This window comes from Rissa tridactyla, chromosome 6 (assembly GCF_028500815.1).
Source record: "Rissa tridactyla isolate bRisTri1 chromosome 6, bRisTri1.patW.cur.20221130, whole genome shotgun sequence".
NCBI lineage: Eukaryota > Metazoa > Chordata > Aves > Charadriiformes > Laridae > Rissa > Rissa tridactyla.
This window is the reverse complement of record NC_071471.1, coordinates 8655626-8669695: the sequence shown is the minus strand read 5'-3', so window position 1 is coordinate 8669695 and position 14070 is coordinate 8655626.

Here is a 14070-nt window from a genome sequence, read left to right as displayed (position 1 = left end):
CGCCCCGCCGCGTCGCGGAGCCAGCGGCCGGCCGCAGCGAGGAGGTGCCTGGCAGGGCCGCCCGCGGGTACCTGTCTCCCGTGTCCCCCACGCCTTGCGCCGTCCCTCCCCCGGGGAGGAGCGCCGCCGCCACCGCCTCCTCGCCCGGCTCCCGCCGCCGGACTACAAACCCCGGCGGCCTTCGCGGGGGGACGCTGGCGCGGGCTGACCGGGGCGGCGCGGAGGGCTCTGGGAGTTGTAGTCCAGAGAGGGCCGCGGGGCTTGGCCCGCGGACAGGCGGGCGGCGGTGCCGGGAGGGGGAGATCGGTGTGAACCGGTGCAGACAGAGCAGCGCATCTGGGTACGGGGAGAGCAACCCACATCGTCTCCCTGGCCTTGTGCAAGGCATTGACCCTGCCCCGCATGACATCCTGGTCTCTAAGTTGGAGACATGGATCTGAGGGATGGACCACTCGCTGGGTGAGGAACTGGCTGGATGGCCATGCTCACAGACTTGTGGTCAATGGCTCAATGCCCAGGTGGAAACCAGTGATGACTGGTGTTCCTCAGTGGTCGGCACTGGGACCAGTACTATTTAACATCTTTGTTGGTGACGTGGACAGTGAGACTGAGTGCACCCTCAGCAAGTTTGCTGATGACACCAAGCTGAGTGGAGCGGTCAACACGCTGGAGGGAAGGGATGCCATTCAGAGGAACCTGGACAGGCTTGAGAGGTGAGTCTGTGTGAACCTCATGAAGTTCAACAAGGCCAAGTGCAAGGTCCTGCACCTGCATCAGGGCCAATCCAAGCACAAATCCAGGGTGGTCGGAGAATGGATGGAGAGCAGCCCTGAGAAGAAGGACTTGGGGGTGTTGGTGGATGAGAAGCAAAACACGAGCCAGCAATGTGTGCTGGCAGCCCAGAAAGCCAACCTCATCCTGGGCTGCATTGCCAGCAGCGTGGCCAGCAGGGTGAGGGAGGGGATTCTGGCCTTCTACTCTGCTCTGGTGAGACCCCCCTGCAGTGCTGCATCCACTCTGGGTTCCCCAACAGAAGGACATGGACATGTTGGAGCCCAACCTACCAAAAACCGTAGGAAACCAAGAAACAAAACAGCGCCAGGATTTTTATAGAGGATAATCTTACAAGAGTGTAATCAAGTAGTCTCCAGTTACATTCACGGGCTCACAAGTGAAGGAGAACCAAAGTAGGAATTTCTCAATTATGAAACTGATATTAGAGTTTGCCTAGTCAGCATTTTAATGCTGGGGGAAAAAAAACAATACTCAAAATGTGTATTCTCTTTCTCTGACCCATTTCTTTAAGTCCTTGTTTTTCTGCTAACTGATAAGCAATGAAAATTACAAGCTGTGACTCTGGGAGCAGAAGTTTGCTGGAATATAAACAATTCAGCGTACTGCCTGAGCTGCAAATGAGCTGGAGTGATTTCCAGCCAGCTGGCAGACTGGGGGTCTGAAAACTGACAAAATTCGTCAACCAGCCTCAGAGAGTATGACAGCTGATATAATAGTCAAACACATTAGAGTGGTGTTGAAGATGAATTAGCAAACCACAAAACCAGTCTGAAATTTTGAGTGGAAAAATGTAATAAACTGCCTTTCAGCCAAGGCTGAGTGTTCAGGTACGTGCCTTCCGAGTCTTCCAGCAGCTCCCACTTCCTTAGGGCTTTTGTCAACATAGAAGTTACACATAAACGTATATAAACTATTGTTTTGCTAGTTTTTTCAAAGATCAGCTTGAGTAAATCACATAAACCCAAGTCTGGTTAACCCAAAGTTAATGATTTAAGCCTTTTTGTGTCCAATTCTTACATCCAACTCTGAGAAACAGGAAAGTTAATGACAGATGTTGTATATAACGATGATACTGCTTTAAATCTTAGAGATACATAGCACTTTGTTAGTATTTCAAAGGACTATCCAAAGCTGTACATTTCAGGCCTGAAGAAACTCTTACCTTTATCTTCCCATCTGTCACTATCCGCTTGAGTTGAGCCACAGGGTCTTCACCTGAAAGGCCAAAATACATGCCCATGAGTTCAGTAATATGGTAACAACGCAGACTTGAGAGCAGCTGTAGCTTACGGTGCTGACTGAATAGCTAACTTAACAATTAATTCCTGGAAACATCAGACTGAATGCGACAAACAGAAAAAAGCTGAAATAAGTTGCACCAATGAAATATTTTTGCTACTGCCAACTTTGTAGCTACATATAGCCTGAAGCTTTTGGGTCAGGGTCAGACTGAGTCCCCGTTTTGTGAATAGAGCTTTTCTAGCAAAACTTCTCAGTTTAAACAAAGCCTCGGTTTTGTTCTATCTAAATTGTGTCTGAGCACACCTGGGACACTTGCATTACAACACAGGTCCCTCGGCACAGTCAATTTGTCTTTGTATGTGTGCCCTCAGAGAGGTAATTTCTTCTCCCTGGCTTTTTGCTGTGTCTGCTGCAGGAGCTCCCCTTTGAGTTGTTCATTGTACTGGCTGGAAGCTGTATGTGGCCGCTAAGCAAAATTGTCTCTGTAATGATTGTGTTTGTTTTTAATAACAACTGTATTATTGCTTCTTTTAATTCTATTTAATTTTATGTTTAATGAAAGTTAAAATAAATGTAAAAATGTGGAGAATACTGCTCACTACCACCAACTAATTCGTTATTTAATCACAATTTTAATGAAATATAAACATGTATGTACTGTCAGGGAACAGTGACTTGTAAGCAAGCTGTGTTTCACTGATGGCAATTTGAATTCAGACTATGGGATTGCGAAGTGAAATGAAGTGGTTTCAAGACAGAGAGTGCACAAATCGCTCTTCCAGACACCAGCGTGCATCTCCTCATTGCTATTTCAGTTGCCGAGGACTGGTATCCGTACACTGTCCAACAACTTTCTCCAAAGAAGTACAGGATGCTCTCTGTGCTAACTGCCCCCAGGAGCAGAAGATGCTCCATACTGCCCTGGAGTAGTCCATTAGCAACATCGTTATTGTTGCCGATCTTCCATTGCATTATGCATATTTTATACTGCAAGAGAGTTTGAGTTGGTTCCAAAAGCATCTCGCTGTGAAAATATGACCTGAAACGCTCCGCAGCTGCATAATGTCTAAAGCTTTCATATGGAACAATAGGGTACAGGCCAAGTCTTGTTCTGCTAAACAGATGCAATGGGGCAGCAATTGTCATCGTGATAGGGCCATCCCAAAATAATCCATGTAAATAGTAAGCCCCTGAAATGGAATTGTCCACTAATTAAATGCTAACAATCCAGGTATTACATACAACTTCTATACCAATGTACCATTATGTGCAAAATTCAAAGCGACATTGAGACAGCCCAGTGGTCTGATGCAGAGTGAGCCAACAAACCCACTCAAGGGTTTCGTTCTGCGCTCCATGGCTGAATCCTGCACCGCTTATTCTAGCAAATCTCCCCAGGGGAGAAACAGAGCTTCAAGATCCACACACGTTCTTTTAAACACTGGAAATCAGTAATAAAAAATTCACAAATCTTTGGGATATCAGTTGTTATTGAAAGATTTCACGTTGGTTTTGTTGGGGGGGAGACCTCTGACTTTTGTTCATTTGTGAAAGGAATGAAAAGCGATCACTGAGTCAACTTCCCCAGTAAACTTAATGATACACTATATTAAGGAGCTGAGCATGTGGAAAAACATTTCTTGCTCAACAGCTCCTCCTACTGCTTACATGTAGCAGGAAACTATCAAGGCATAATTTGTTTTCATGCATTGGCTACAGAAGCAGATAATCTGCTAATATAGACATGTATTGATCGTCCGCTTAGTGTTATAACACACGGGGATTGGGTATATGTTGCCTGATATGGAATGAAATTGGAAATTATTTCGGGCCCAAGAGAAAAAAAGCAGCATACAACTTTCATTCACAGACAATTTTCATGGCACCCAGAATTAAAATACAGAATAAGATATTGGAAAAAGCACTCATTTTTTTCTAGTCTGCACAATACCAACACTGTTAGCATTGTAATTTCTTGCTTATAACAGAAAAACAATGGTTTTTGATTGTAAGAAGCCTCATTTTGTAAAGATACTTACAATGATAATTTAAATAAGAATAACAATAAAACGTTATTTTGTATACTCCATATGCAAATTGATTTTACTATTATTTTATGATGAACGGGCAAGATACAAAACTGAATGGGTCATCAGCTTTACTGGACAATTTTACTAACATGAAGTGTTTCATTTGATGGAAATTTCCTTGTAAAAATACTACCAAAATCTGTAAAATTTCTATTTTATAATATTCTTTGGGATGCTAAAATGTGAAGTATGCTTCTGTTATTATTTACTGTATTCTGCTGCCTATTTGAAAACTCTTCTCAGGATTTTCTGATTCAAACTGGTTCTCAAATTCATTCTGATTCAGTGTTATTAGCATAAATCAGAAGGGCACATTAATGGAGCATACTGCAGGTTAGTCCTTTCATTGCAGGTCAGAACACCGAAACTTTTATCAAAATTCTCCCAGAAGCCTACAGAGCCATCTCCCTTTTCTTCTGTTAATATATAAAATCATAATAGAAAAAATAGTACCAATGATAACTATAAAACTGTATTTTTGCATGTCAGGAATAAAACTGCAATGCAGTAAAATCTCTCGTGCTTTTCATTTCAGATGTTTTAAAGAAAATTTTTTTAGAATAGTCAGGATGTTCTTTGGCTGTGACAGACACAGATCTCCAGAGGAATAACAGTATAGCATATCACAAACTGCTTTCTACAATAGTTTTGGTAACAGGTAAATAAAGTCTTTTTCTGCCAAAGTCTTTTTCTTCCAAATTCTTTTATGCTTTCTTTTAATGTCAGTTGATATAAACAACACTTTCTAATATTGTTTCCAGAATTGTTGCAGCAAATGCCAAGCATTGCAGGTAAATTCTGCCTTCTCCCTGGTAAGCCCATGAGAAATCTTATTATAGGAGTTTTGCTCATCTCGCATCTCTGTTGAAGAGGAACATTTGCAGATGTGGAATGAAAACAGCAATTTCCCACCCAAGTTGTTCTTTTCTATTTTCCATGATTCTCAATTCCCATTCCCCATTATAGTACAGCTTAGTGTGTAAAGTCTGATGATTTTCGTTTATTTATTTCCTGGCAACATAAAGTGACCTTAGTGTCAGTGAGGATGAGAGTCACAGGATGCAGGGAGATTTCTGGAAAAGGCAGTCATGTTTTAGTAGCATCTTTTATTTAAACATAAGATTCTGCTATGAAATAGTGTGCACTGAATCACAACACTGAAGCAGCGTATTGCTGTGCAGTTGAAGCACATCCTGGATATACTGGGAAGGTTAAATGTGTGCAGGTACCTGCACACAGACAGATAACACAATAATGGAAATCCCAGACCTGGTGTACTAATGTTAGGGCATATAATTTCTGATTGTAGGTATATCATTTGGTGTAAGTTATACCTGAAGAAAACAGGTATTTCAAGAAAAGAAAAATCAGTGTAATTTCCCAAGTAAACTAAGGGCTGTTGTCTATTAGTGCTTACACAATCTTATTTACTTTTAATATCAGAGCCAAACTACCCTGTGATACACACAATCAAGAAAAGATGCCAATACTCGTTTTATGGAAAAATTTAACCAGGGATGTATTTCAGAAGGAAATTCTGGAGTCTATCAACTTACAGAACCTTGAATTAATACAATTCTAGAATTGCAAGGAAAAAATGGCTATCTTCGTGGGTGAAAAGTAAAATATTTTTCTAACAGGGAGCTCACATGCTGATGTAAAGACAATCTGCAACTGGCTTAAGGAAGTGGGATGGAAAGAAGCTGACAAGAATACGATGCGATTCTGATGTCAGTAGTTATAGAGTTACCAGGTGATGCAAATATATAAAAGGTTCACAAAGAAACTATAATACTGACAGTGACAATGAAATGAGAACAAAAAGCTGAAGCTCTGTTCTCACTGAAGTCAGTGGGAAACTTTGCCTTGGACCTCGGTGGGCGCATGATCTCACAATTTTGATTCTGAGTCCACCTCTCAAGGGTATGACATACTCTTGGAAATTCTCACTGATTTATTCTGAGGTTTCCCTGGTTAGGCCCTCTGTATCATAATTATTCAAAACACATTTTTCCCTGTCAGTTTCCAGAGATGAACTCACTGAGAACTGGAGCATGACTGAAATATCTCCAAAAAAGCCCGGCAGGTAAAACTGAAGATGATCCTGACAGCCAAAGCTGCTATCTACAGTATTCTTTCATTTAAATAGCAGCATAACTTTGCATCAGTACTGAGTGAAGATATATTTGAAAGTGTTTCTAAAGTATTTGCTGGTAAATTAATGCATCACAAACTTAGCACTTTTATGAAGAACTCCAAAATATGCAAGGAAAATATAAATAGAAGCTAAGCAATTTAGAATCACTTTGAATTAGCTACAAACCGGCAGCATTGTTACTAAATCTTTCTCAGATTTGAACACAAATTGAAAAAAAACCACCAACAAAGCAATCTTCATTTTCTTCTTCATTAATTTTTACTTGGTTTAGCAGATGTTTCGTTGTCTTTGTTGTAGACTATTTAATTTGCATTAAGCAAGAGCCTACAAATTTGATTTATACATTTTAATTCCTTGCATTTTTACTTTTTTCAGATACATTTGTATGCAAAACATTATGGGCTGCATTCTGGACTAGATCGTTAGGTCCGCCAAGCTGGGCTTGGAACAAAACTGAGATGAGAGGGGAACTGAGGTTACAGGTGCCTTTTTTTATGACTTACTTGCACACTAAAATTAACTGTGGACTCAGCTGACTGCACAATTTAAAACAGCTCCCAAGTTGCACTCAGCTCCATGCCTCTTCAAGAGGTTAGTTACAGACAGCCACGGTGAATTTCAAAGGTGCAGTAGTGATCCAACCCTGACATTTTCCCTTGACCATACTCTTAATATACCCGAAAAAGTAAAGCCTTTTAAAAGGCATGATAGAGATAACTCAGCTCTGGGCTACTTAAGATTTCCTTGAGCAAGCCACGTAAATTGGTTTTCTGACTGCTTTATAGTCCCCGAACAGCATGAAGCAGGCAGCCTGTGTTCCTTTTGTCTCTAGGAATATGTGATTGATTCTCACACGCTGCTTCATTTTCATATGCAGCCTCAGGGACGGGCTCCTTTTACTCAGTTCAAAAGGCTGACTTATTTTCCCAGATTTTAGTGATGGAGATGATAGAGAAATATTCAAACAAGAATGATGGAAGAATTTTTTTATTGGGGTATGGAGAATTTATTAAGACTTTCCCCATTTTTTAAATTACAGTGTTTGTATTCATGCCTACTGCTTGAATTTTGCTTGAAATAGGTCTGTCAATAAATAAAGATGAAGCATTCATACCTCTAGGGCTGAAATGGGATATGTATTTTATAAGCATCAGGAAGAGACTTAGACTTTCTCTAAAGAGCCAGCACAGAAAACTGAAGGAGCATTGCTGATGGCCACTGGATACAGCCATAATCTTCCTCCAAGAGAAATACAAAAGCACAGAAAGAAATACAAAAGGAATTAAAAAAATCAGAAGTTAACAGTTAGGGACACTGGCAGAAGACGACTTTAAAAACATTCTGTAATAGGGATAAGCTAATTAGAGATATTTAGATGTCTACGCTCCATTGAATCATACAAGAAAGTCTGGATTCATAAGAACTGTATGTAGTAAGGAAAGTGATAATTCCCATACACAACTCTACTCAAGGATGTTTTAAGTGTTATCTATTCTTCTTGTGTGTCTGCAGTGACAAACGCATTTCTTTTTGTTTGTTCTCTGTCTTCTCATGGGCAATATGTCTAGTGAGATCCAAACGGCATGGTTTGTACTGAAATAGCTGCATGGGTTGGTACCTTCAGCTGGCAGAACTCTCTCTCCTTCCTTCCCACTTGGTGAAATATACATACCACAGCACCATCTGCTTCCCCACAATGCAGATTTGCCGCATAGGAGCTGTATTTTAATGGGAAAAATCGTCTGACTGCAAGAGAATTTTATGACTTTGTTTTAATTTTCTTTTGTATGTACTCCCCTCTCCCCCTGCCCCCCAGCCCGGTTCCCACATCAGTCCTAGGTCTCCTGAGGCACCAGACTGTGAAGCTGACACCAGATGGGGGAAGGAGTTTCAAACAGCTGTGGGCTTCCCTACTGCTGCTTCCAGCTATCAAGGATTCATTTCTGCACGTGCATACAGAAAAAGCTGGTGATAGCAACACAATACTAAATTCAGTTTTCTTCCCTGCAAGCACCACTGCTTTCAGCATTCTCACAGCTCACAAAATTTGCCACAATCACAGTATCTGTTTAGAGAGGACAGAATGACTGGCAGCTGCCTTCAGATGATGAAAAAGAAGCAAACAAAGAATAAGAGTGCACATAGAAGGAATGGAATGTATTTACACAGATCCCTCTGCAGGAGGCTGTTTATCAGATGCTATGAACTGATTTATTTATAGCTGATGACTTCTCCAAAAACATTGTTCTCTGCTGACCTTTACACTTAAATTGAAAGTCAGAAGATCTACTCTGCCAAGTAAATGAAATAATTTTTAAACTAAAATACGGGGGGAAAAAGCTTCTTGCTACATTGTGAATCCATCGTTAACTACTGTATCTCCTGCTTTTTTACCTTATCATTGCTGGCCATTATGGATAGCTAGTGTTCACCAGAGAAAACAGTAAACCTGGTACGTGAAAAAAAAATAACCACAAGTTGATTTAATATGGGAGTTGAAGACACTTAGCCAGTAATCTGATCAGTTGCTTATACTGTCAGCTCCTTATACAGGGGTTCTGTCTCTCAGTGGCCTGTGCAATGCCCAATCCATTAGTAATGTTCCACAAATAAGGAACAGGGATTTGCACTTTTCCAAGCTGACATAATTAGTCATTGCTTCCTACAAAAATACAGAAAGCAATAACCAGGCTATTTCAGCCTGCCAGATCCTGCCTCTTCTGACTGACAAACCCCCTCACAGGAAGGTGTTAAAGCTTGGCTTACACAACTGAGACTTTTGCACCCAGAGAGGATTGTGCCCTGTCTTTGATCACCATCTCTGCTCTCTCCGGTAGCTTCCAACTGCAAAGTGTAACGAGATTCAGCAGTACGGAAAATGCCGTCACGCTGGAGTCATCTGTGCCCCAAAGAGACAGCTAATTCACCTCACGCTGCCGTCAAGCCCCGTGCCGTGGGACTGAAGATGCATGTTTTGCAATTGGCTCGTCACCGTCAGCAATGCCTGTCATCGCTTTCAAACCAGGATGCTTCAGGAGTCAAAGTGTGTCCTGTCACCTTTTCCTCTCGCAATGCTAATTAGACTCTGCGCTCTGCAAGTGCACAAGAGAGACACAAAAGATGTTGATGAATCTCGCTTGTTGCTGCCCGTAGGAGTTACGAAGGAGATCTTTGCAGTAAATGGAAAGTAATGCTGTTTGCTGGAGGGATGATACAGTTATTTCACGTGCTCGCCATATCCCGAGTTCTTGCTGGAAGAGAGTGGGGAAGGGTTTTCTCCCTTCTTCGACGCATGGTCCATACACCTGCTGCAGTTCCTGGCTTCCCCTTGTGCCTCTGCACTCCTGATTCCACCTATCCCCTGCGTAGGTGCTGGGGTGGCTCAGGGAGGACAGGGCCACTGCAGCTTGACTTGACCTGCTACAGAAAAAGGGTATCAACCACACTGCTCTGTCACCAGAAGTGACAGCACAAAGAAAAAGCACCCCTTCCTCTACGGACTCTCATAACATTTTAAGCATAAGAAATGTATCTCAGGACAGGCAGATCAACTGAGCAGAAAAATCTTAATGTTAGAATTAATCCTGTGCTTCAGAAGTAAAACCTGATAACTGCATGCAGATGAAACAATTTCTCCTTTCTGTTCCTTGCTGTAATGGAAAAAATATTCAAGAAATAATTTCACAGCTTGGCTAAGCATTAACTAACAGCACTTTCTGTGTAACAAATACATGATGCTATGGATTTGATAATGGAACAGGAGATGGCTGATGCACTTATATGAGAGGAACTGGGCTACCAGCCAAAATTTGAGTTCTGCTAGTTATGTTCCCAATCAGGAGCAACAGGAATTAATTCCTGAATTGATGTGTGTGAGGATAGAAAAGCAAAATATCTCATAATTTGCAGAATCTGTGGGTTGTGTGCATATTCATCTATCTTTCTTCTACTGCTTCTTTATCTGGTCTTTCTAGATCTGAAAACTCATAAAAGTCTTGAATCACAAAGCTCTTCGGAAGCGAAATAAGCTATATTTACAACATAACTCCTGTGGAAAAGACAGAAGACCCCCACTCTTTCAGTGCCTTTGAGCGTGGCACCTTCTAAAGAGTTTCCTTCAACAAGGGTTGGTTCAAATCAGCACACATGAAACAGCAGAACCACAGTGAAAAAAATTCCCATATACTTTACTCCTGTAATGATTGTGGCATGAGACATATTACTTGTAATTCTTTGAGATATTTTTATAAGTTTTCTACCCAAAACTACCAGTAACAAGCACTCTCAAGAAAAATCTGCACTGCTGAGGTGTCAGGAGCAGTCTGAGAAACACAAGATACGAAGCTGAAGCAGTGGCAGTAAATGTTGGCTTGTGTAAAATACAGTTTTGAGACACCACACAAAGTTCCCTTACAGTAAGTTTTAATTCAAAAGTTGAGAAGATGTAAGGCGGTTCAAGTACTTGTCCAGCAGATTTGATGGCATGTAATAAAGGCCTTTAAACCTAATAAAATTGGTTCTTAAAGGTTTGAGAACTCTCCCGCTGACAAACATCAAGACAGGAGTGGCAATACAAGAAAGCAACTTAGGCAGAACCTCTCTGAAGAAGTGAGAAACCCTCATTTTAAATGAAGATATATACTTTAAACTTTGGCTAAGTTATGTTGGGGTGAAGCACTATGCATTTGAAACTGCAGTTGCCATCTTATAAACCTGCTCTATTACTTCCTTAAGGTTAATAAGTTCACTAAGTCTTTATTCCTCTACGATACCAAGAGACATTTAATGAAGTCTTGTGTATTAAGATCGGTTTCTCCAAATAGCTGAGTTCTGCTGAAAAAAATAAAATTAAAGGCTTTTTAACTGTGACCCTACTCTGGAAAGGCAGTTCAGCACATAAATAGTCTCACTGACCTTCAGCCTATGCTCTGCTATATATGACTTTCCTGAATTTATCTTAGGATTCTACTGAAATCAAGGAGAGTAGTTACAAGGGCAATGATATACTGTTTGTGGCATTTGTTTCAAAGCTAAGGACCTCACAGTTATCTGCCATTATAGCACAGTGCACAAATAAGAAAATGGAAAAATCACATAGGGAGAATAAGTACAACATGCTGTACTGGCAAACATCAATAAACTAGTGAAAGATCTGAAGAAGGGTTTATAATAGTTCTTTCCACACCTCCTGTATTGCTGTAAAATATTAGTTCTTTTCACAGAATTTGTTTCACAGTAATTTGCTTAACTATTTAATAACATTAATAGCTGTGTGTTTAGAAAGATAAATAGCGTAATTTCACTGCTGTGCTTTTGAACTGTATTTTGTTGCATTTAACTCCTTACACATATGAAAGGCTGTAGAAATAAAAGAGTGTAAAGGTGTAGCTATATTGGCCTTTCCCTCAGTGTCAAAAGCAGTTTAAGAGGCTGCCACTCTCACACTGCAATTCTCTGCTTTCTCACCGTCCATGCGCAATTCCTTAACACCATTGTTTCCTGACAGCCTGAGGATCTAGTTTTAAAAAATGCTCGGGATTATTCTTCTTTATATTAGAATTTTAGAAATATTTTTAAGGGTATTGAAAATATCAGAGTTGCAATAAATATACATTTAAGGAATCACTGACATTTGTTTTCTGTTCTTCATAAAAAACCAAATTTTTCATTGAAACATTTGAAAATTACAACACTTTTTTTTGTGAAACACTGTTTCCCTGGCTATCTTTTAAATAAAACCCTTTGAAAGAACACCAAATACTCCTGCATTAAATGTATTTAGGTGAAATGTCACCTATGGATAAGACAACTGAATCCAATCTCTTCCAGAACATGCAAATTTCTTACTGACTCACAGTGAGACACTAGTATCATTTAACCACATCTAAATCTTTGCCTAATACATTGCCTTCTGTTAGAATCAGTGGTAGGATTATGGCTAAAATGACTGTTGTCTATTCGGAACTCTCCCTTTCTCTAGCCATCTGAAGCTAAGAGTATATTGATAAAGAGCCTTTACTGGAAGCATACTTACTGACTGAACTCAGCATATGAAGAGAGGCAGGTGATCAACAACTATTACATTTATATTAGCAACAGAGGAAGATTTCAACGTATAAGTAGAAATGAGACAAATAATGCATAATTTTGCCCTTTGCTTTCAAAATGGGCTTTGTTTTCTCTCACTCTCACATAGTATTTTACAGAGGTTCCCTAGGGTTACATCTGGAATGCGGAAAATATGGCTGAAAGGATTTAATTTATCTTTAAAATAAGTGCCAGTATGTCATTCAGACAGGAAAGCAAGCCAGGGATGAATGTCTGATATAAAAATTTATGAAACATGAAATGGGCTTTAATAGTAAGTCTGTGAAGTCTTGAAACAATAGGTCTCTCTGGAGTGGCAGAGTCCTATTTTTATGGTGCTTTGATAGGTGGCAAGGTGATAAAAGAGTTGTGTATGAGGAAAGAATTAAAAATGTAATTGAACATGGCTCATAAATCCATGAAGATTCAAAAGCTACACTCTGGGTACTAATTCCTGCTGGGAAATGTTTCTATTTAGTTACACTGTAAAGGTTAATAGTAAATACAATCTTGCATCTGCAAATGTCTGGTTTATTTTTCTTCTAAGAAATGACCTACCATTGACCTTATGTTATCCATCATTTGACGATTATGTCTGCATTTTCCAGTAAAAACTGTTCTTCCCTTTTTTGATTAAATTAGACTGTGAGCTCAGATTTTGATTTATATGGAGTAGCAATGCCTCATTCTTCCAGGACTGAAAATGTGCTCATTTAAGATCAGATCAGACAATGGGATGAAAGCCTTTTGTAATTTTGAAAGGAATCAGTCTTTTTAGGTCAGTCGCTACATTTCTGTTATTAATCATAAAGATGGATACGTATAAAAGAAGATATTTTTAAATCTATACTAAAATTCTGAAAATTCTACATTGACAAATGGCTATTAATAAGAGAAGGATATAAAGAAAAAAGCAAAGAGAAATGTTAAAAATGAGACCTTCTGGTTCAAAGACCCACTGCTTTCACAATTTGCAACTATGAAGGGGCAGCGAGGGAGCTAAGGCAGATCAAAGATTGAAACTCAAGAACCCCAGTTCTTATTAATTTACTGTTTAGCAAATAACTGTATCATATTTAATGATGCAACCACCATTTAGGTTTGTATATACAAGACCGCATCCCTCTGGTAGTGCTTGGTTACATTGAAAACAAAGCTACAGAACAGAAACCTCTTTGCTGATCCATACATGAGTTCTTGCAACAGTATGAAATAGTATTTGTAAAACAGAAGTACAACCTAAGAAATTTCACACAAAACTATTTGATAGGAATACTGTTAAAGCTGACAAGTAAAAACTTCCTAACAGAAGAAATACGCAATTAACATCATTGTACCGCTAGTACAATATGTACTGTTCTGCCACTCATGTGCATGCACATGAACACAGCTACACAGAGTGTTTTCGTATTGCTTTAAATTATAAACTATGAATATATTTATTTTCCCTTTTTCCTCATGTATTTCTAGAATAGTTCTAATTATTCTTCAGATTTTATTTTTGTCAGTGTTGATTTGGGAATTTCACTGAAAATAAATTCCTGTTTCTTATGCCATAGTCCTAGAGAAACTAGGACACATGTGAAAGAAATATCTAAATAAAGAGAATTCATATAGAGGAAAAGGTCCGAACCTCTGTCAAAATAATATCAGTAAAGAAGCAGCATCACTGATTATCTTGTCAGTGCAGAAATGCAG